The sequence below is a fragment of the Dama dama genome, chromosome X (assembly GCF_033118175.1).
Source record: "Dama dama isolate Ldn47 chromosome X, ASM3311817v1, whole genome shotgun sequence".
In the NCBI taxonomy this organism is placed as follows: domain Eukaryota; kingdom Metazoa; phylum Chordata; class Mammalia; order Artiodactyla; family Cervidae; genus Dama; species Dama dama.
In genome coordinates this window covers 5,511,342-5,532,420 of record NC_083714.1, presented here as the reverse complement: position 1 = coordinate 5,532,420, position 21,079 = coordinate 5,511,342, and the positions used below count along the sequence as shown (strand labels likewise).

Genomic DNA, 21,079 nt, shown 5'->3' with positions numbered 1-21,079 from the left:
GAGTTCCATGGAGTTCTCCAGGCCAGAATACTGGAGTGGGTAGGTAACCTATCCCTTCTCCAGGGGATCTTACCAACCCAGGGATTGAACCCAGGTCTCCCACGTTGCAGGAAGATTCTTTACCAGCTGAGCCACCAGGGAAGCCCAAAAATACTGGAGTGGGTAGCCTATGCCTTCTCCAGTGGATCTTCCCGACCCAGGAATCGAACCCGGGTCTCCTGCATTGCAGGCGGATTCTTTACCAACTGAGTTATCAGGGTTAGATTAGAAATGGTAAATTGTGGAGATGGGGAAAGCAGTCATATTTCAGGTATTTTGGTCACTTACTACTAGGTTGGACACAGGATTTGGGGATTCCCCAATGTCATTCTGCAATATTTTCACTTGCCAGACTGTATGAATGGAAGGATCGTTTGCTGAAAGACAAAATATTGGAAGAATAGAGTTGGCTTATTTGGGGTAGAAAAGAGAAGATATTTAGTTCAAGACACCTGTGAAATATCCAAATAGCAATAGTAAAGTAGCAGTTGGCTATATAGATATGGCTCAGAAGAGAGGACAGAGCCAGAGCTATACGTTAAGGACAATGAGAATGGATGACATGATCCAGGAAGAGTCCATGGAAGGAGTTGAGAAAGCCATGTGGGACAGGAACCAGGACAAGCCCAGCTCTTCAGGGCAGAGTCTTGGAGGACAAGAAGGGTGAGGAGCGTCTTATGGGCTTCCAGGATGCCAGCCCAAAAGGGTTTCTGCAGGAGGGCTTCAGCCTGGCATGGCCAGCTGAGAAGTTGAGAGACAAGGAGTGCCCACAGGTAACCCCGGGGCGCTGACCCCAAGAAGGTCCTGCACTGGGGGCCTTGGCGACAGGCTGTCCTGCGGGGCTGATGGAGGCCCGGGAAGAGTGGAGGAGATCAGGAGACAGAGAGACCAGGAGGGAAGTCTATGCGAGGAGGAAGGAGTCAGCATATGCGACTCTGCAGGGGCCTTTGAAGAGGGGAAGGGAGCGGACAGAGGCCAGCGGCCGGCGGGGAAGTGATTCCCAAAGAGGCCTTTCCTCCCCTGCCTTAGGAAGACGGGGAATGTTGACAATAGAGGACCAAGAGTGAGACAGAGTGAGCTATTTGAAGAACCCCGGGCAGGGTGGGGAGCTGGGTGCCCAGCTCACAGCAGGGGAAGGGAGGGCTGCCTGGTCTTCTAAAGGGGTAGGAGACTTCTCCTCCATCATTGCAGGAGAAAGGAGGGCAGGGTGGCGGGGACTCAAATGCATGGGGACCTCAGGGTTTAGGCGGCTCCTCCGTCAGCACAGGAGGGGGGCGAAGCCCTCTCCAGCAGGGGCTCCAAAGGCCCTCCACACCCCCAGGGAGAACCAAGCCGAGAGCCTTCTAGTTGCAGCGGCCTTTCCTCCTTCATCCGCCAGGAGCTGGTCCCCATCTCGTGCCTGGTGGGTGGCCGCAGGTCTCCACCCTTCTGTTCTCCCATCCCTTCCTCCCCAGTGGATGGGGAGATCCGCTCATGAAGAGGCCTGGGGTCGTCCGGGAGCTCACTGCCCTCAGAGGTGGCCTCGCTCATGTCTGTCCTGCCTCCAGGCCCCCTTCGCATCATGGCGCTGGTCATCACTGTGGCTGTCACCTGAATCGTAGTCAGCATCCTCCTCGGTGGCCTTGGCTTTCCTCAAATCCAGCAACTCTTCACCAGTGAGTGTGGGACTTTCCCTCGCCCCACTACAAGGGTCGCCGGCGGCAGGCACCCGGACCTGTGGGCTGAGGCTCTCAGGACGGGGCTGGCAATGGTCTGGTTTGTCTGTCTCTCCTGGGGGGACACCGAGAGCTGTCCTCGCTGGTCTGCCTCTTGGTGTCCGGTGCAGCCTGACCCTTACCACCCAGTTGCTTTGGCTGGACACACCAATCCCCACTCATTAGAATTCATTCGGTTCAGTTGGAGTCACTGGGGCCTGAGTGGGGGGCAGGGGGGCTTTGGCTGAATCTTGGGGATGACACCCTCGTTGGTCCCTAGAGGCTTTCCACTGGGTTCTGAGATGGGGAGGAAACTTGGCCCCTCCTTGCTTGGGACACCTCACCTATGTACTTTTATTTTTGAATGAATGAAGTTGCTCAGTCGTGTCCAACTCTTTGCTACCCCATGGACTGTAGCCTACCAGGCTCCTCTGTCCATGGGATTTTCCAGGCAAGAATATTGGAGTGGTTTGCCATTTCCTTCTCCAGGGGATCTTCCTGACCCAGGGATCGAACCTACATCTCCTGCATTGCAGGAACTGGTATGTAAACTGGTATGTAAATCATTGACTTCTTTCACTTAGCATAATGCCTTTGAGAATCGGTCAAGCTTTTCTATTGTATCAATAGTTGTTATTTTATATTAAGTAATATTTCATTGTATGAATGTATTACCATTTATCCATTCACTCACTGAGGAACATTTTAATTGTTTAGCTCTTATGGACAGAATATATTTGAGTCATGTTTTCTTTAATCCAACTTGATAATCTCTTTTAATTGGTGTGTTTAGCTTATTTACATTTAGTGTGATTATTGAGATGTTTGGATTTAATACTATAAAATAGTATTTTATGTTTCTTTTATTTTGAACATTTTTCTGGTATTCCATTATAACTTATTTATAGTGTTTTTGAGTATTTCTCTTTATACATTATCTTTAGTGGTTGCTCTAGGGAATAACACATGTATACTTTTCAGAAATTATTTAGAATTAATATATCTATTTCAGATCAATATCTTACTATTCAACTGAAATGTAGACACCCTATTGCCATATAAATACCTTTACCTTCCACATAGTTATGCTATAAGTATCATATATTACATCTATGTGCATTGAAAATTCTATCAAAGATCATTATATTTTTTGCTTTCAACCAAATATGCTATAAAGAACTCAAGAGGAGACAAGTCTACTATATTTACCCAGATATTTACCATTTCTCTTGACTTTTTTTTATTCCCAATGATGTAACTTTTTTCCTGGTATCATTTCTTTTCTGTCCTAAGAAACTTTTTTAGTAATTCTTTTAGAGCAGGTTTCTGGTTTCAAATTCTTTTAGTTTTTCTTCATCTGAGAATGCATTTATTTAACCTTCATTATGAATGATATTTTTGCTGGATTTAGAATTCTGGATTGACAATTCTTTTCTTTCAGTACTTGGAAAATAGTATGTACTTCTTTCTTGATCCTGTGGCTTTTGAAATGAAAGCTGTTTTCCCCTAATATATTATTTGTCCCTGGCTGATTTCAAGACCTTTTCTTTCTGTTTAGCTTTCAGCATTTGATTATGATATAGCTAGGCATGGATTCCTTTGTGTATATCCTGTATGGGGTTTGCTCATTTTCTTGAATCTGTAGATTTATGTTTTTTCCCTAAAACTTGGGGTATTTTCAGTCATTAGTTTTTCAATACAGCACTCTTCCTGCTCTCCTTCTTGGATTACATTGATTTGATTTTTAGAATTTTTGTTATTGACCCACAGGTTCCCAAGGCTCTGTTCATCTTTTTTTCAATCTGTTTTCTCTCTGTTCAGATTGAATAATTTCTAGTGCCCTATCTTCAAGTTCACTTATTCTTTCCTACGTCATCTCTATTTTACCACTGAGTCCATCTGGAGATTTTTTCCTGACTGATTATTTCAGTTCTAAAATTTATATTTGGTTCTTCTTTGTATCTTTTATTTCCTTGCTGATGCTTTCTATTTTAATATTTGTTTAAATAGTATTGACAATTGTCCAACAGAGACTTTTTTATAATAGCTGCTTTAAAGTTCTCATCAAATCTCTATCCTCTCATTGTTACTATCTATTGACTGTCATTTAGCAAGTTGAGATTATCCTGCTCATTTTTATGCCAAGTATTTTTTGGTTTGCATCCTGGGCATATTGAATATTACATCATGAAAGTCTCAGTTTTGTTTACATCCTAGGAAAATGCTGATATTTTTGCTTTAGTCTTTGGTGAGCTGTGGGTTCCTATGTCAGTTCAATTTTCAGGTTTTGCAGTACTAATTGCACCTGTCCAGCATATACACCATCCTGTGGTCAGCCTGACACCTGAGTGAAGATCTACCTGTTAGCTCAGTTCTTAAAATCTTTGGTATATAAATTACTGTCAAATACATGCATAAGTGTGTCACACTCGCTCAGGAGTTCATAAACAACTTATGGGGGTGACTCTTCCAAATTCCTCTCTCTCTCTATTATCTCCAAAGTATTTTTTAGCTCCCAAATCTCTTCTTTTTATTCCCCCACCCAAAACTGCCCTCTTCTGTGACTGCACCACGTCCAAAGTCAAGCAGAAAGAAGACAAAGAAAGGGGGAAAGAGCACTGGGATATGTTCCTGCCCTCTTGGAGTGATGACTCAAGTCAATGGAGGGAAATGTTACTCTCTCTGAGTTTTGGCTCCCAAATGCCTTTGACTGTGTGGATCACAACAAACTATGGAAAATTCTTAAACAGATGGGAATACCAGACCTCCTGACCTGCCTCCTGAGAAATCTGTATGCAGGTCAAGAAGCAATGGTTAGAACTGGACATGGACCAACAGAGTGCTTCAAAATTGGGAAAGGAGTATGTCAAGGCTGTACATTGTCACCCTGCTTATTTAACTTATATGCAGGGAATATCATGGGAAATGCTGAGCTGGATGAAGCACAAGCTCGAATCAAGATTTCTGGGAGAAATATCAATAACCTCAGATATGCAGATGACACCACCCTTATGGCAGAAAGCAAAGAGGAACAAAAGATTTCTTGATGAAGCTGAAAGAGGAGAGTGAAAAAGCTGGCTTAAAAATCAACATTCAAAAAACTAAGATCATGGTGTCTGGTCCCATCGCTTCATGGCAAATAGATGGGGAAACAGTGGAAACAGTGACAGTCTTTCTTTTCTTGGCTCAAAATCACTGCAGATGCTGACTGCCACCATAAAATTAAAATACACTTACTCCTTGGAAGAAAAGCTATGACCAACCTAGACAGCATATGTACACCCATGGCTGATTGATGTCAATGTATGGCAAAAACCACTACAATATTGTAACTAGCCCCCAATTAAAATAAATAAATTGATTAAAAAAAAAAAAAAACAGCAGCGACATTACTTTGCTATCAAAGGTCCAACTAGTCAAAGCTATGGTTTTTTCAGTAGTCACGTATGGATGTGAGAGTTGGACTATGAAGAAAGCTGAGCGCTGAACAATTGATGCTTTTGAACTGTGATGTTGGAGAAGATTCTTGAGTCCCTTGGACTGCAAGGAGACCCAACCAGTCCATCCTAAAGGAGATCAGTCCTGGGGTGTTCATTGGAAGGACTGATGCTGAAGCTGAAACTCCAATACTTTGGCCATCTGATGTGAAGAGCTGACTCATTTGAAAAGACCCTGATGCTGGGAAAGATTGAGAGCAGGAAGAGAAGGGGACGACAGAGGATGAGGTGGGTGGATGGTATCACTGACTCAGTGGACATGGGTTTGGGTAGACTCCGGCAGTTGGTGATGGACAGGGAGGCCTGGCATGCTGTGGTTCATGGAGTTGCAAAGAGTCGGATATGACTGAGCGAATGAACTGAACTGAGTTGAAGCCAGGATATACCAAAATGAAAAACATGGTACTTCTTTGGGGTACTTCAAGTTATGGTGTTTTTCCGTTATATATTTTCAACTGAACAGCATTTCTAAATTGATCAGGGAAAGTTTCAAATTCAACCTGGCTTAGTCTCTGAGTTTCTGACCCACTTGCCTTTCATTTATCGATGTAGGCCAGGCTGACTTGCAGTCAGGATACCTCCATACTAAAAGAAATAATTCTTGACTGATATTTCAGTTAAGACTTATATTTGCAATTGGTGAGAATTTCAATCTAAATCGGCTTTATAAAAAGGGCAGTTTGCTGGCTCACTAACAGAGTTGTCCGGGGACAGATCTAGTTTTAGATAATATGACCAAATCCAAGACCTCAGAATATCATCAAGACAAGAACTCTCTCCATTTCTCAGTTGTGCTTTCCTCACTATTATATGTATTTTTGAAAGCATCAATTCCTAGGCAGGTTGATAAGAAGTCTAGGGGTCCCCAAGAAGAGACGGGTGTCCCAAGAAGAGAGGGGTCTGGAATTCTCAAGGAGGAAGAAAGGACAAACTCCCCCCCCCCCCACATTCCTTAGGATTATATAACAATAATATATCCTGCTTGAGGACAGTCTCTGGGAAAAAACCTTCTGGCTAATCCTATTATCTTAAAACATAAATTATGGGAGTAGGTCTAGTGAGGTCTTTACAACCTCCAGACATTCTTTTGATTCACTGTAATAACTAATTGGAGAGTATATAACTCCATTGCTAACACTAGCAAGGGGGTACTCTTTCTGCCCCCTTCTGATGCCTATGTCAGAAGCTTTCTCTGTCTCCTTTATACTTTAATAAAACTTTATTACACAAAAGCTCTGAGTGATCAAGTCTCTGGCCCCAGATTGAATTCTTCTCCTCTGGAGGCCAAGAATCTCGGTGTCTTTGCATGGTTCAGCAACAATCTTTCATCTTGGGGGCTCGTCCGGGATTCTTCAGGACAAGGTAAGGCTGCTTGGAGCTCTAGTTCTTTGTTCTCCTAGCGAACACGTTTTCTGCTGTACTCTAGTAACTCTACGGTGTGCTTGTGTGAATGAATGACACGTCCTGCGCAAAGCAAGTGAGGAGCCCTTCTCTGTGGTTCCATGGCAACCTCATACAGCTTATGGCAGAAACCTGTCGGGGGTTTATACCGACCTGCCAATGCCAAGAGGCACCCAATGTCTCCTTTGGGGACCGACCAGAAATGGGCAAAGCGTGTGGACCGAACTCTCCTTTCTCGGTCAAACTTTTCAGTCTCTTTGACCATTTCCTAACTCCTTGGAAATTAGAAGTACTAACCTAATCTGTCAGATCATAGACTTTCAAGGCACTTGTGATCTATGCTGTTACTGTGTACTGTTACTTAGGTCCCAAACTTGGATTGGTAGTCAGGAAGCGCCTAGCATCGCTAGGCATGGAATGTTTGGAAGCTAGATGGAGCTCTAGCTCCAAGAGCATCTCTGAGGTTAAAGGTTACTCAGATTGAAACTATAATGAATTTTTCCCCTTTGGTAACGCTGGCTCTTAGTGGACCAGAGGAGGCTCTTATACTTGTGTGGTGATGCTTGGAAGGAACATTTCAGTTTTATGTTCGAATCGGTCTTATTGTGATCAGGAATATATTCAGGGTCGTGCACAGGCACTCAGGTGATGAATGTTTCCCCCAGCAGTTTAGCCTGGGAGGCATTCCAGAAGGTTACTCTGATTGCACCCTGGGTGGCATCAGAGGCAAGCAAGGTTTTAATGGTGAAGAGCTGGACGCAGTCAGGGATGCCATCAGGTCCAACCCTGGTGCATCCCCACCCCATCTCGGTGGTAGAACCGGGAAGGACGAGTAGGTCGCCTGTGTCGGTAAGGGACGGACTAAGTCCGACCAAGAAAGAAAAGCTTTGCTGTAAAGCCTGTCTACACCCCCATCTAGAGCAGGGAGGGATGCCTCCGGTAGAAAAACAGCGCTGGTTGCTTTTTTTCCTCTCTTACAGATGGGAGCTAATAATTCCAGCCTCACTCCTTTGAACTGTATCCTGAAAAACTGGGATAGATTTGATCTCCAGGGCTTAAGGAAGACAAACCTGGTCTTCCTATGTGATACTGCATGGCCACGGTATCCATTGGAGGATGGTGAATGGTGGCCGGTTGGAGGGTCTCTTAAGTATGATACTGTTTTACAATTAGACTGATTCTGTAGAAAACAAGGAAAACGGGTAGAAGTAGCATATGTGTTCTTGGAGAAGGAAATGGCAACCCACTCCAGCATTCTTGCCTGGAGAATCCCAGGGATGGGGGAGCCTGGTGGGCTGCCGTCTATGGGGTCACACAGAGTCAGACATGACTGAAGTGACTCAGCAGCAGCAGCAGCAGCAGCATATGTGTTGCCATTTTTCTCTCTGCGAAATATGCCAGACTTATGTCCTAAGGGTATAGATTTGGGTGTGACTCCTTCAGCTCCCTCCTGTCCTCCTACTTTGCTAGATGAGATGGAGGACAGGAGACCAAGAGGTAAAGAAAAGCAGGTTTCTCCAATCTATCCCTGGGATCATATGTGCAGAGCAGCCAGAGAGACTGAGGAACAGCCACACAAGCTGTTGCCTCTTCATGAAGCACCCACCGGGAGAAATAATCAGTCTATGAGAGTTAATAAGCCTTTTTCTTATCAAGAAATACAAAAAATCAAGGGGGACCTGGGAGACTATTTAGAGGACCCAGAAAAATATATTAGAGCTTTTAAAGGTGTTACTCTGCTTTATGACCTTACTTGGAAGGATGTGATGTATATCTTGGGACAAACGCTGACTCCCAAATCAAAGAATCGAGTTTTGGGAAAAGCTGTTGCTTATGGAGATGAATGGTTTGGTAATGAATCAGTAGGGAAGAGGGAGGACGAGATAACTGCCCTCCCAACTGGGAATCAGGCAGTCCCAACTACAGAACTAGACTGGGACTACAACACAGCTAAAGGAAGATGGGATCAGAGTCATTTTGTCAGATGTATCCTTGAAGGACTCAGACAGGCATGTGCTAAGCCTTTAAACTATGGCGAATTGGCAGACATAGAACAGGAGGAGAAGGAAGCTCCTGGTAAACTCCTAGGACTGAGAGAAGCCCTTCGCAGATTCACTGAGATTGACCCCGAAAGTGAAGAGGGAAAAGTCATCTTAAAGGACAGATCTCTCACTCAGTCAGCCCCAGATATCCGCTGTAAGCTATTAAAATGGGCGTATGGACCAAATCAGTCTTTAGATACTCTGTTACAACTGGCTCAGGTAGTCTTTTATGGTAGGGAATATGAGGAAAAGAAAGAATGGCAGAGAAGGACAAAGGAAAAGGCGGAAGCCCTCGCAATGGCTATGAAAACCGTTCCTAAACAGCCTGGGGAAAATTCCCAGAGGGACCCAGGTGAAAAGGAATGGGCTTGCTATTACTGTGGAAAGGAGGGGCACCTCAAGCGGGATTGCCCTCAGGCATCTAAACTGCCCCCGACTCCATGTCTGGTCTGCAAAGGACCACACTGGAAGAGAGACTGCCCCCAGAGGCATAGGTTTCAGGGTTTAGACTCTCAAGACAATCAGGACTGAAGGTGCCCCGGAGTCCCCACACAAACTCCCATCCTAATTACCCTGAGGAACCCTGGGTATTGATAACTATGGGGGGACCAATCCATCAATTTCCTCTTAGATACTGGAGCAACATACTCCATGCTTAATGAAGCCCCTGGCCCACTTTGTTCCCGATTCGCTTCCCTAATGGGACTGTCTGGACGAGCAAAAACATATTACTTCAGTGTTTCTGTCAGTTTTGACTGGGATTCAGTGCTATTTTCACATGAGTTTCTGATCGTGCCAGTCTCCCTCACCCCTTTTGGGGAGGGATATACTGAGCAAGTTCCATGCCTCTGTTTTCATGAATATGGAGTCTTCACTTTCTCTCCCTTTAATTGAACAAAATGTAAATCCTAGAGAATGCACTGATGGAAAATCTGTGGGTTGAGCACAAAATGCTATTCCTGTAGTTGTCAAGCTCAAAGACCCACACTTATTTCCACATAAGAAGCAGTATCCACTGAAACCTGAGGTTAAGGAAAGGTTAAAATCCATCATTGAGAATTTAAAGGAGCAGGGACTATTAATTCCCTGTAACAGTCCATGCAACACTCCTATTTTGGGTATAAAGAAATCAAATGGTAAATGGAGACTAGTTCAAGATTTATGAATAATAAATGGGGCTGGAGTTCCTTTACACCCCATGGTGCCTAATCCTTATACTCTATTGTCTGAAATTCCTGAACGAGCCAAATATTCCTCAGTAATTGATTTGAAAGATGCCTTCTATTCAGTGCCTTTGGCAGAGGAAAGTCAGTTTCTATTTGCCTTTGAAGACCCTACTCAGCCAGCTTCGCAGTTAACCTGGACAGTTTTGCCCCAGGGATTTCATGACAGTCCTCACTTATTTGGACAAAATTTGTTACGGAATCTACAAAACTTTAATAGCTCCAAAGCGGTGGTGTTACAATATAAATGATGATGATATTTTCCTCTGTGCTGAGACAGAGGTAGCTTGCTCATGAGCCTCAGAAGATTTCTTAAACTTTCTGGCAGGCTGAAGTTACAAGGCATCAAGAGAAAAGGCTCAACTTCGTCAACAATCTGTTAGATATCTGGGCCTAATCATATCAGAAAGGACTAGGGCCATAGGCCTGGAGAGAATTAAACCTATACTAAATCATCCCCTACCTATGACTTTAAGACAATTGAGAGGATTTTTGGGAATCGTGGGTTACTCTGTGATTGGATTCCGGGTTACGGGGGAAGTTGCCCAGCCTTTATATCAACTTATAGCTGAAACTCAGCAGGCCCAAACCGACAAACTGGTTTGGTCTCCAGATACTCAAAAGGCTTTTAAGGTTCTTCAGACTACTCTCCTGCAAGCTCCTGCTGTGAGCTTGCCCACAGGGTCAGAATTTAATTTGTTTGTCACTGAAAGAAAAGGTGTGGCTTTGGGAATTTTGACACAACCCTGAGGGCCTCACCAGCAACCTATTGCTTATCTAAGCAGAGAATTAGATTTAATTTCACGTGGGTGGCCCCACTGCCTAAGAATAATTGGGGCAGCGGTTTTATTAGCACCTGAAGCTTTAAAAATAATTAATAGACGAAACCTTACTATACTGACTTCTCATGATGTGAGTGGAATCTTAAATTCTAAGGTTAATATTTGGATGACAGACAGTAGCTTTCTTAAATATCAGTCATTGTTGTTAGAAGGACCAGCAGCTAAGCTTAAAGTCTGTGGAAATTTAAATCCTGCCACTTTCCTTCCTGAGGAAGAAAATGAAACACCTGATCACGATTGTTCCCAATTCCTAACTTTAAACTATGCAGCTCTGGAAGATCTAATGGATACCCCATTAGACAATCCTGACATGGAGATATTTACTGATGGCAGTTCTTTTGTTCGGGATGGAAAGCATAAAGCAGGTTACGCCGTGGTGACTGCTGAACAGGTTTTAGAAGCAAAATCTCTCCCCCAGGGAACCAGTGCTCAGTTAGCAGAGCTTGTGGCTCTGACCCAAGCTCTAGAGTTAAGCAAAGGGTAGCGGGTAAATATCTACACTGATTCTAAGTACGCTTATTTGACTTTACATCCTCATGCTGCAATATGGAAAGAAAGATAGTTTGAAACAGCAACAGGAGAACCTATTCAACATTTCAGAGAGATCGAGAGACTTTTAACTGCTATATATTGTCCTAAAGAAGTAGCTGTTATGCATTGCAAAGGAGACAACAGGGATGGGAGTAAAGTAGCTGAAGGTGATCATCTGGCTGACTGTCAAGCCAGAAAAGTGGCACTTTACAAAACCTCCTCCCTACAGACACCTTTGATCTGGACAGGTCCTGTGGAACAGGAAAAAACCACAATATACGAGGAAGAATTAGAAAGATATGAGAAAAGCAGAGCAAAGATTACTGATAAAGGATGGTTACAGTCTGAGGATGGACAATTAATAATTCCTGAACGTGCTCAATGGAAAATTCTTAAGGGTTTACACCAGAGTTTTCATTTGGGTGCAGAGAGTACTTACCAGATGGCTTCTAGTTTGTTTGAAGGTAAAAATGAAATGAAAACTTTAAAGAACATTATCAAAAGGTGTGAGGTTTGTCAGAAAAATAACCCAAAGACTGAAAAGCTAGCAAAATCTTGATTACAACGAAGTGGAAATTATCCTGGAGAGGACTGGGAAATTGATTTTACTCATATGCCAAAAGCTAATGGGTATTCTTGCTTACAAGTTTGGGTGGATACTTTTACTGGATGGATTGAGGCTTTTCCCTGTCATAGTGAACAGGCTAACGAGGTTATAAAGATTTTAATCCATGAAATTATCCCCAGGTTTGGGCTGCCAAGGAGCCTTCAGAGTGACAATGGCTCCGCCTTTAAAGCTGCTGTAACTCAGGGGATATCTAAAGCTCTAGGAATAGAATATCACTTATACTGTTGCTGGAGACCCCAATCCTCAGGAAAGGTTGAAAAAGCTAATGACATTATCAAAAGACATCTGCACAAAAGATGCAGGACAATTGGATTAAAGTCTTACCCATTGCTTTAATGAGGGCTCGAACTGTCCCCCTTTTGAATATATTTATGGAAGGCCTTTCTTACACACAGACACTATTATAGACCCTGAAGCCTTGGAATTAACTAATTATGTAACTCAGCTCTCAGCTTTTCAACAGGCATTAACAGAACTCCAGGAGACAACTCCTGACCCAGCCTCTGAGTCAAGCAAGCCTCTATTTGAGCCAGGAACCTAGGTCCTCATAAAAACATTGGGGTCTGGGTGCCCACCCCTCGAGCCCCTCTGGAAAGGCCCTTACCAGGTTATTCTTTCTTCTCCCACAGCTGTCAAAGTGCCAGGAATTGATTCGTAGGTATATCACACTCGAGTTAAGAGGTGGCACCCTGACCAGAACTAAGTGACTTCATTTTATGTCTTTACTTTCTCTCCTCTGACTTTGTACTTTTCAGATGGGCCTGATAATCTATGTGAGCCTACTTATGCTGACTCCAAAAATCCCGAGTCTGCCATTTGATCCTCAAGACAATGTCTTCCTCTCCTGGGCTCACTCCTATGCAGCATTTCACAATCAGTCTAACTGCTGGGTCTGTGGAACACTCACCTCTTCAGCAGTGGAAGGCTTCCTGTGATGGACATCTCCACTTCAAGGAAAAGACTTTCTCCAAGTCTGCAAATACCTTCAATAACAAACATATGTGATGCCTCTTCTTCATCTGATGACATCTAACAAACTTAAGATGGACCGATGTAACTATGGACATAATGTGACTTTTCATTTTGATTTTAACTTGGTTTAATGACTATTTTGCCTTACGTCTGTAACTGTATAATGGGGTTTTCTGACAGTCTAAAAGCTTTTAATTTACAAATGGCTGCCCAAGCTCCTACGAGTGCCACAGCCTCCTCCAACTATTACGTGGGGCCCCTGGATCAGAGACCTTCAATATGAGGGTTAGGAGAATATGTTGTCTTACCAATTTAGGGACCATGCCCCTAAACAGCAGGAAGTAGTTATGGAATGAAAATGATGCCCTTTTCCTTTGACAACATAATTCTCCCAGAAGAAAAGGGGGGAATGAGAGAGTCAGTTCCTAGGTAGGTTGATAAGAAGTCTAGGGGTCCCCAAGGAGAGAGGGGTCTGGAATTCTCAAGGAGGAAGAAAGGACAACCCCCCCCCCACATTCCTTAGGATTATATAACAATAATATATCCTGCTTGAGGACAGTCTCTGGGAAAAAAACCTTCTGGCTAATCCTATTATCTTAAAACGTAAATTATGGGAGTAGGTCTAGTGACGTCTTTACAACCTCCAGACATTCTTTTGATTCACTGTAATAACTAATTGGAGAGTATATAACTCCATTGCTAACACTAGCAAGGGGGTACTCTTTCTGTCCCCTTCTGATGCTTATGTCAGAAGCTTTCTCTGTCTCCTTTATACTTTAATAAAACTTTATTACACAAAAACTCAGTGATCAAGCCTCGTCTCTGGCCCTGGATTGAATTTTCCTCTGGAGGCCAAGAATCCTGGCGTCTTTGCATGGTTCAGCAACAACCTTTCATTTTCATATAGGTTCTTACCTTATTATGACAATATAGTTACCAATAACTCCTGATTTACAACTTCATGACAAGTCCAACAGAAAATAAAGAACACATTTTTATTGCTCAAACGAGATTCCTGGTGTTATCTCTGATTGGATCAAAATGTTTTGCTTGAATTATCTGCCCATATCCTAATCATATATTATGGCCTAGTAGTGACCAGACCTGTGTTACATGTATGCTCTTGGAACCAGGGATAGAATCAACTTTACTCAAAGCACATAAACAAAGCACATTGCTGATCATCAGTGATGATCTTCCCAAAGTAAAATCACAGTGGTGCTACCAGATGAAGAGGCAATGGATGATGGGAGAAAGAATTAACAAATGTATACTATACTGAGAGAACTCAATAACTTCCATTAGGCAAACACTTAAGTATAGACCTAATAAATTATGTCCAGTGTCAGTATGCTGACAACTACAAAATGCTGTTAAAAGAAATCAAAGACCTAAATAAATGGAGAGATATACTATGTTCATAGACTGAAGATTCAATATTGTTAACATCTAAGTTCTCTTCAATTTGATCTTTAGATTCAGTGCAATACCAAGTTAATTGCAGAAAGCTTTATCTGAAGATATTAATATTAAATTTAATCTCTAAAATTCACAGGGAAGGCAAAGAAACCATGACAACCAAAACAATTTTGGAAAAAAGACAAAGTTGGAGGGCCCACACTATCTGATTTCAAGACTTACTGTAATGCTACAGTAATTAAGATAGTGTGATATTTATGAAAGAATAGACCCATAGCTCAATAGAACAGAATAGAGAGCCCAGAAATAAATTCACATAAATATAGGCACATGATCTTTGAAAAAAGTGAAAAGATATTTCAAAGGAGAAATTATAGCCTTTTCAAGAAAATGGTGCTGAAACACCATGGTGCAAAAAAATGTGTTCTGTAACTCAAGCCTTATAAAAATGCATTTGACAGATTAATGAACAGATGAATGGATAAAGGAAATGTGGTATATACCTACAATGCAATTTTGCTCTGCCTTAAAAGGAAGGAAATCCTGTTACATGCTACAAATAGATGAATCTTGAGGATATTATGCTAAGTGAAATGAACCAGGTACAAATGAACAAATACTGCCTGATTTCATTTATATGAAGTATCTAAAACAAGTTGCAGGATATAAAATTAACACACAGAAATCCCTTGCATTCCTATATACTAACAATGAAAAAACAGAAAGAGAAATTAAGGAAACAATACCATTCACCATTGCAACAAAAAGAATAAAATACTTAGGAGTATATCTACCTAAAGAAACAAAGGACCTATACATAGAAAACTATAAAACACTGATGAAAGAAATCAAAGAGGACACAAACAGATGGAGAAACATACCGTGTTCATGGATTGGAAGAATTAATATTGTCAAAATGGCTATTCTACCCAAAGCAGTCTATAGATTCAATGCAATCCCTATCAAGCTACCAACGGTATTTTTCACAGAACTAGACCAAAGAATTTCACAATTTGTATGGAAATACAAAAAACCTCGAATAGCCAAAGTAATCTTGAGAAAGAAGAATGGAGCTGGAGGAATCAACCTGCCTGACTTCAGACTCTACTACAAAGCCACAGTCATCAAGACAGTATGGTACTGGCACAAAGACAGAAATATAGATCAATGGAACAGAATAGAAAGCCCAGAGATAAATCCACGAACCTATGGACACCTTATCTTTGACAAAGGAGGCAAGGATATACAATGGAAAAAAGACAACCTCTTTAACAAGTGGTGCTGGGAAAACTGGTCAACCACTTGTAAAAGCATGAAACTAGAACACTTTCTAACACCATACACAAAAATAAACTCAAAATGGATTAAAGATCTAAATGTAAGACCAGAAACTATAAAACTCCTAGAGGAGAACATAGGCAAAACACTTTCCGACATAAATCAAAGCAAGATCCTCTATGACCCACCTCCCAGAATATTGGAAATAAAAGCAAAACTAAACAAATGGGACCTAATGAAACTTAAAAGCTTTTGCACTACAAAGGAAACTATAAGTAAGGTGAAAAGACAGCCCTCAGATTGGGAGAAAATAATAGCAAATGAAGAAACAGACAAAGGATTAATCTCAAAAATATACAAGCAACTCCTGCAGCTCAATTCCAGAAAAATAAATGACCCAATCAAAAAATGGGCCAAAGAACTAAACAGACATTTCTCCAAAGAAGACATACAGATGGCTAACAAACACACGAAAAGATGCTCAACATCACTCATTATCAGAGAAATGCAAATCAAAACCACAACGAGGTACCATCACACGCCAGTCAGGATGGCTGCTATCCAAAAGTCTACAAGCAATAAATGCTGGAGATGGTGTGGAGAAAAGGGAACCCTCTTACACTGTTGGTGGGAATGCAAACTAGTACAGCCGCTATGGAAAACAGTGTGGAGATTTCTTAAAAAACTGGAAATAGAACTGCCATATGACCCAGCAATCCCACTTCTGGGCATACACACTGAGGAAACCAGATCTGAAAGAGACACGTGTACCCCAATGTTCATCGCAGCACTGTTTATAATAGCCCGGACATGGAAGCAACCTAGATGCCCATCAGCAGATGAATGGATAAGGAAGCTGTGGTACATATACACCATGGAATATTACTCAGCCATTAAAAAGAATTCATTTGAACCAGTCCTAATGAGATGGATGAAGCTGGAGCCCCTTATACAGAGTGAAGTAAGCCAGAAAGATAAAGAACATTACAGCATACTGACACATGTATATGGAATTTAGAAAGGTGATAACGATAACCCTATATGCAGAACAGAAAAAGAGACACAGAAATACAGAACAGACTTTTGAACTTTGTGGGAGAATGTGAGGGTGGGATATTTCAAAAGAACAGCATGTATACTATCTATGGTGAAACAGATCACCAGCCCAGGTGGGATGCACGAGACAAGTGCTCCGGCCTGGTGCACTGGGAAGACCCAGAGGAATCGGGTGGAGAGGGAGGTGGGAGGGGGGATCGGGATTGGGAATACATGTAAATCCATGGCTGATTCATATCAATGTATGACAAAACCCACTGGAAAAAAAAATAATAATAAAAAAAATAAAATAAAATAAAACAATCAAGATGGATGGGCCATGGTGGAGAGTTCTGACAAAACGTGGTCCACCGAAGAAGGGAATGGCAAACCACTTCACTATACTTGCCTTTAGAACTCTGTGAACAGCATGAAAAGGCAAAAAGATAGGACACTGAAAGATGAACTCCCCAGGTCAGTAGGTGCCCAATATGCTACTGGAGATCAGTGGAAAAATAACTCCAGAAAGAATGACGAGATGGAGCCAAGGAAAAAACAGCACCCAGTTGTGAATGTGACTGGTGATGGAAGTAAAGTCCAATGCTGTAAAAAGCAATATTGCATAGGAACCTGAAATGTTAGGTCCATGAATCAAGGCAAGTTGGAAGTGGTCAAACAGGAGATGGCAAGACTGAACATTGACATTTTAGGAATCAGCGAACTAAAATGGACTGGAATAGGTGAATTTAACTCAGATGACTGTTATATCTACTACTTTGGGCTAGAATCCCTTAGAAGAAAGGGAGTAGCCATTATAGTAAACTAAAGAGTCCAAAATGCAGTATTTGGATGCAATCTCAAAAACAACAGAAGGATTTCTGTTCGTTTCCAAGGCAAAGCATTCAATATCACAGTAATCCAAGTCTATGCCCTGACTAGCAAGACTGAAGAAGCTGAAGTTGAACAGTTCCATGAAGACATACAAGATCTTCTAGAACTAACACCCCCAAAAGATGTCCTTTTCATTATAGGGGACTGGAATGCAAAAGTAGGAAGTCAAGAAACACCTGGAGTAACAGGCAAATTTGGCCTTGGAGTGTGGTATGAAGCAGGGCAAAGGCTAACAGAGTTTTCCCATAGCAAACACCCTCTTCCAACAACACAAGAGAAGACTCTACACAGGGACATCACCAGATGGTCAATACCAAAATCAAATTGATTATATTCTTTGCAGCCAAAGATGGAGAAGCTCTATATAGTCAGCAAAAACAAGACCAGGAGTTGACTGTGGCTCAGATCATGCACTCCTTATTGCCAAATTCAGACTTAAACTGAAGAAAGTAGGGAAAACCACTAGACCATTCAGGTATGACCTAAATCAAATCCCTTATGACTATACAGTGGAAGTGACAAATAGATTCAAGTGATTAGATGTGACAGACAGAGTTCTTGAAGAACTATAGACATAGGTTCGTGACATTGTGCAAGAGGCAGTGATCAAACCATTCCCCCCAAAAAGAAATGCTAAAAGGCAAAATGGCTGTCTGAGGAGGCCCTACAAATAGCTGAGAAAAGAAGGTAAGCTAAAGGCAAAGGAGAAAAGGAAAGATATACCCATTTGAATGCAGAGTTCCAAAGAATAGCAGGGAGAGATAAGAAAGCCTTCCTAGTGATCACTGCAAAGAAATAGAGGAAAATAACAAAATGGGAAAGACTAGAGATCTCTTCAAGAAAATAAGAGATACCAAGGGAACATTTCATGCAAAGATGGGCAAAATAAAGGACAGAAATGGTATGAACCTAACAGAAGCAGAAATTAAGAGGAGGGGAAGAATACACAGAACTGTACAAAAACGATCTTCATGATGCAGAAAACCATGATGGTGTGATCACTCACCTAGAGCCAGACATCCTGGAATGTGGAGTCAAGTGGGCCTTAGGAAGCATCACTAGGAACAAAGCTAGTGGAGGTGATGGAATTCCAGTTGAGCTATTTCAAATCCTAAAAGATGATGCTGTTAAGGTGCTGCCTTCAATATGCCAGCAGATTTGGAAAACTCAGCAGTGGACACAGGACTGGAAAAGGTCAGTTTTCATTCCAATCCCAAAGAAAGGCAATGCAAAAGAATGTCCACACTACTGCACAATTGCACTCATCTCACACGCTAGCAAAGTAATGCTCAAAATTCCCCAAGCCATGTGAACCGTGAGATGTTCAAGCTGGATTTAGAAAAGGCAGAGGGACCAGAGATCAAATTGCCAACATCCGTTGGATCATTGAAAAAGCAAGAGAGTTCCAGAAAAACATCTATTTCTGCTTTATTGACTACATCAAAGTCTTTGACTGTGTGGATCACAGCAAACTGTGGAAAATTCTTAAAGAGATGGGAATACCAGACCACATTACCTGCCTCCTGAGAAATATGTATGCAGTCATGAAGCAACAGTTAGAACTGGACATGGAACAACAGACTGGTTCCAAATCAGGAAATAAGTACATTAAGGCTGTATATTGTCACCCTGCTGATTTAACTTATATGCTAAGTACTTCATGGGAAATGCCGGGCTGGATGAAGCACAACCTGGAATCCAGATGCCTTGGAGAAATATCAATAACCTCAGATATGCAAATGACACCACCCTTATGGCAGAAAGCGAAGAAGAACTAAAGAGCCTCTTCATGAAAGTGAAAGAGGAGAGTGAAACTGCTGGCTTAAAACACAATATTCAGAAAACTAAGATCATGGCATCTGGTCCCATCACTTCATGGCAGATAGACAGGGAAACAATGGAAACAGTGACAGACTTTCTTTTCTTGGACTCTAAAATCACTGCAGATGGTGACTGCAGCCATGAAATTAAAAGACACTTGCTTCTTGGAAGAAAAGCTATGATCAACCTAGACAGCATATTAAAAAGCAGAGACATTACTTTGCCAACAAAGGTCCGTCTTGTCAAAGCTATGGTTTTTCCAGTAGTCATGTACCGCTGTGAGAGTTAGACCTTAAAGAAAGCTGAGCGCTGAAGAATTGATTATTTTGAACTGTGGTGTTGACAGCAAGGAGATCAAACCAGTCAATCGGTAAAGCAAATCCGTCCTGAATATATATTGGAAGGACTGATGCTGAAACTGACGCAAAGCACTGACTCATTGGAAAAGACCCTGATGCTGGGAAAGATCGAAAGCAGGAGGAGAAGGGGACGACAGAGGATGATGGTTGGATGACATCACCCACTCAATGGACATGAGTTTGAGTTAGCTCCTGGAGTTGATGATGGACAGGGAAGCCTGGCATGCTGCAGTCCACTGGGTCGCAAAGAGTTGTACATGACTGAGCCACTGAACTGAACTGAAAACAATCAAACTCATAGAAGCAGAGATAAAATGGTGGTTGCCAGTGGCTGGGGTGTGAGGGAAATGGAGAGCTGTTTTTTGCTTTCAGTTCTGCTAGATGTATAGATTCTAGAGATCTTCTGTACAACACAGTGCCTATAGGTAGTGATACTTTATTGTGCACTTTGAAATTCGTTAAGAGGGTAGATGTCATTCTACAGATTTTTTTTTTTAATTTTTTGATGGATTATAGTGCTTGACAATGTTGTGTTATTTTCTGCTGTATAGTAAAATGAATCAACCACATGTAAACATATATCCCCTCTTTTTTGGATTTCCTTCTCATTAGGTCACTCAGAACATTGAGTAGAGTCCCTTGTGCTATACAGTAAGTTCTCATTAGCTACCTATTTTATGTGTAGTAGTGTATATATCACAAGCCCAATCTCCAATTCACCCCATTCCTCCCATTCCTGCCTTGGTGTAGAGAACATCTGTGTCTCTACTTCTGGTTTGCAAATAATATCATCTATACTATATTTTTAGATTCCACATATATGCATTAACATACAACATTTTTCTCTTTCTGACTTACTTCACCCTCTATGATAGTCTCTAGGTCCAACCATGTCTCTGCAAATGACTCAATTTCATTCATTTTTATGGGTGAATAATATTTCATTGTATAGAGCATGTTTAGTTTTTAAGAAACCACCAAACTGTTTCCCGAAGTGGTGGTACCATTTTGCATTTCCACCAGCAATTAATGAGAGTTCTGTTGCTTTGGTGTTGTCAGAGTTTTGGATTTTAATCATTATAATAGGCATGTAATGATACCTCTTGACAGTTTAATTTGCAACTCCCTAATAACATATGATGTTGAGCATCTTTTTTTATGCTTATTTGCCATCTGTAATTTTCTTTGGTGAGTGTCTGTTCAGATCCTTTGCTTATTTTGTAAATGAGTTGTTTGTTTTCTTTGTTGTTGAGTTTTAAGATTAGTTTGTATATTTTGAATACAAGCCCTTTATAACATATGATGTGTTTTGCAAGCATTTTCTCCCAGTCAGTGGCTTGTCTTTTCATTCTCTTAACAGTATCTTTTGCAGACCAGACGTTTTTAATTTTAATGAAGTCTGGCATC

At 41.8% G+C, this 21,079-nt stretch overlaps 1 long non-coding RNA gene across 1 annotated transcript in view; it reads left to right on the top strand.

Annotated features, from left to right (window-relative positions):
• The window catches only part of LOC133052521 (uncharacterized), a 50,543-nt gene extending 36,866 nt beyond the window's left edge, over positions 1 to 13,677 (top strand). Inside the window, exons 2-4 of the long non-coding RNA XR_009692065.1 lie at positions 1,587 to 1,694; positions 2,151 to 2,287; positions 12,653 to 13,677. This is a non-coding gene — a long non-coding RNA (uncharacterized LOC133052521). The remainder of the gene's footprint in view (positions 1 to 1,586; positions 1,695 to 2,150; positions 2,288 to 12,652) is intronic.
• Positions 13,678 to 21,079: the final 7,402 nt, after the last annotated feature.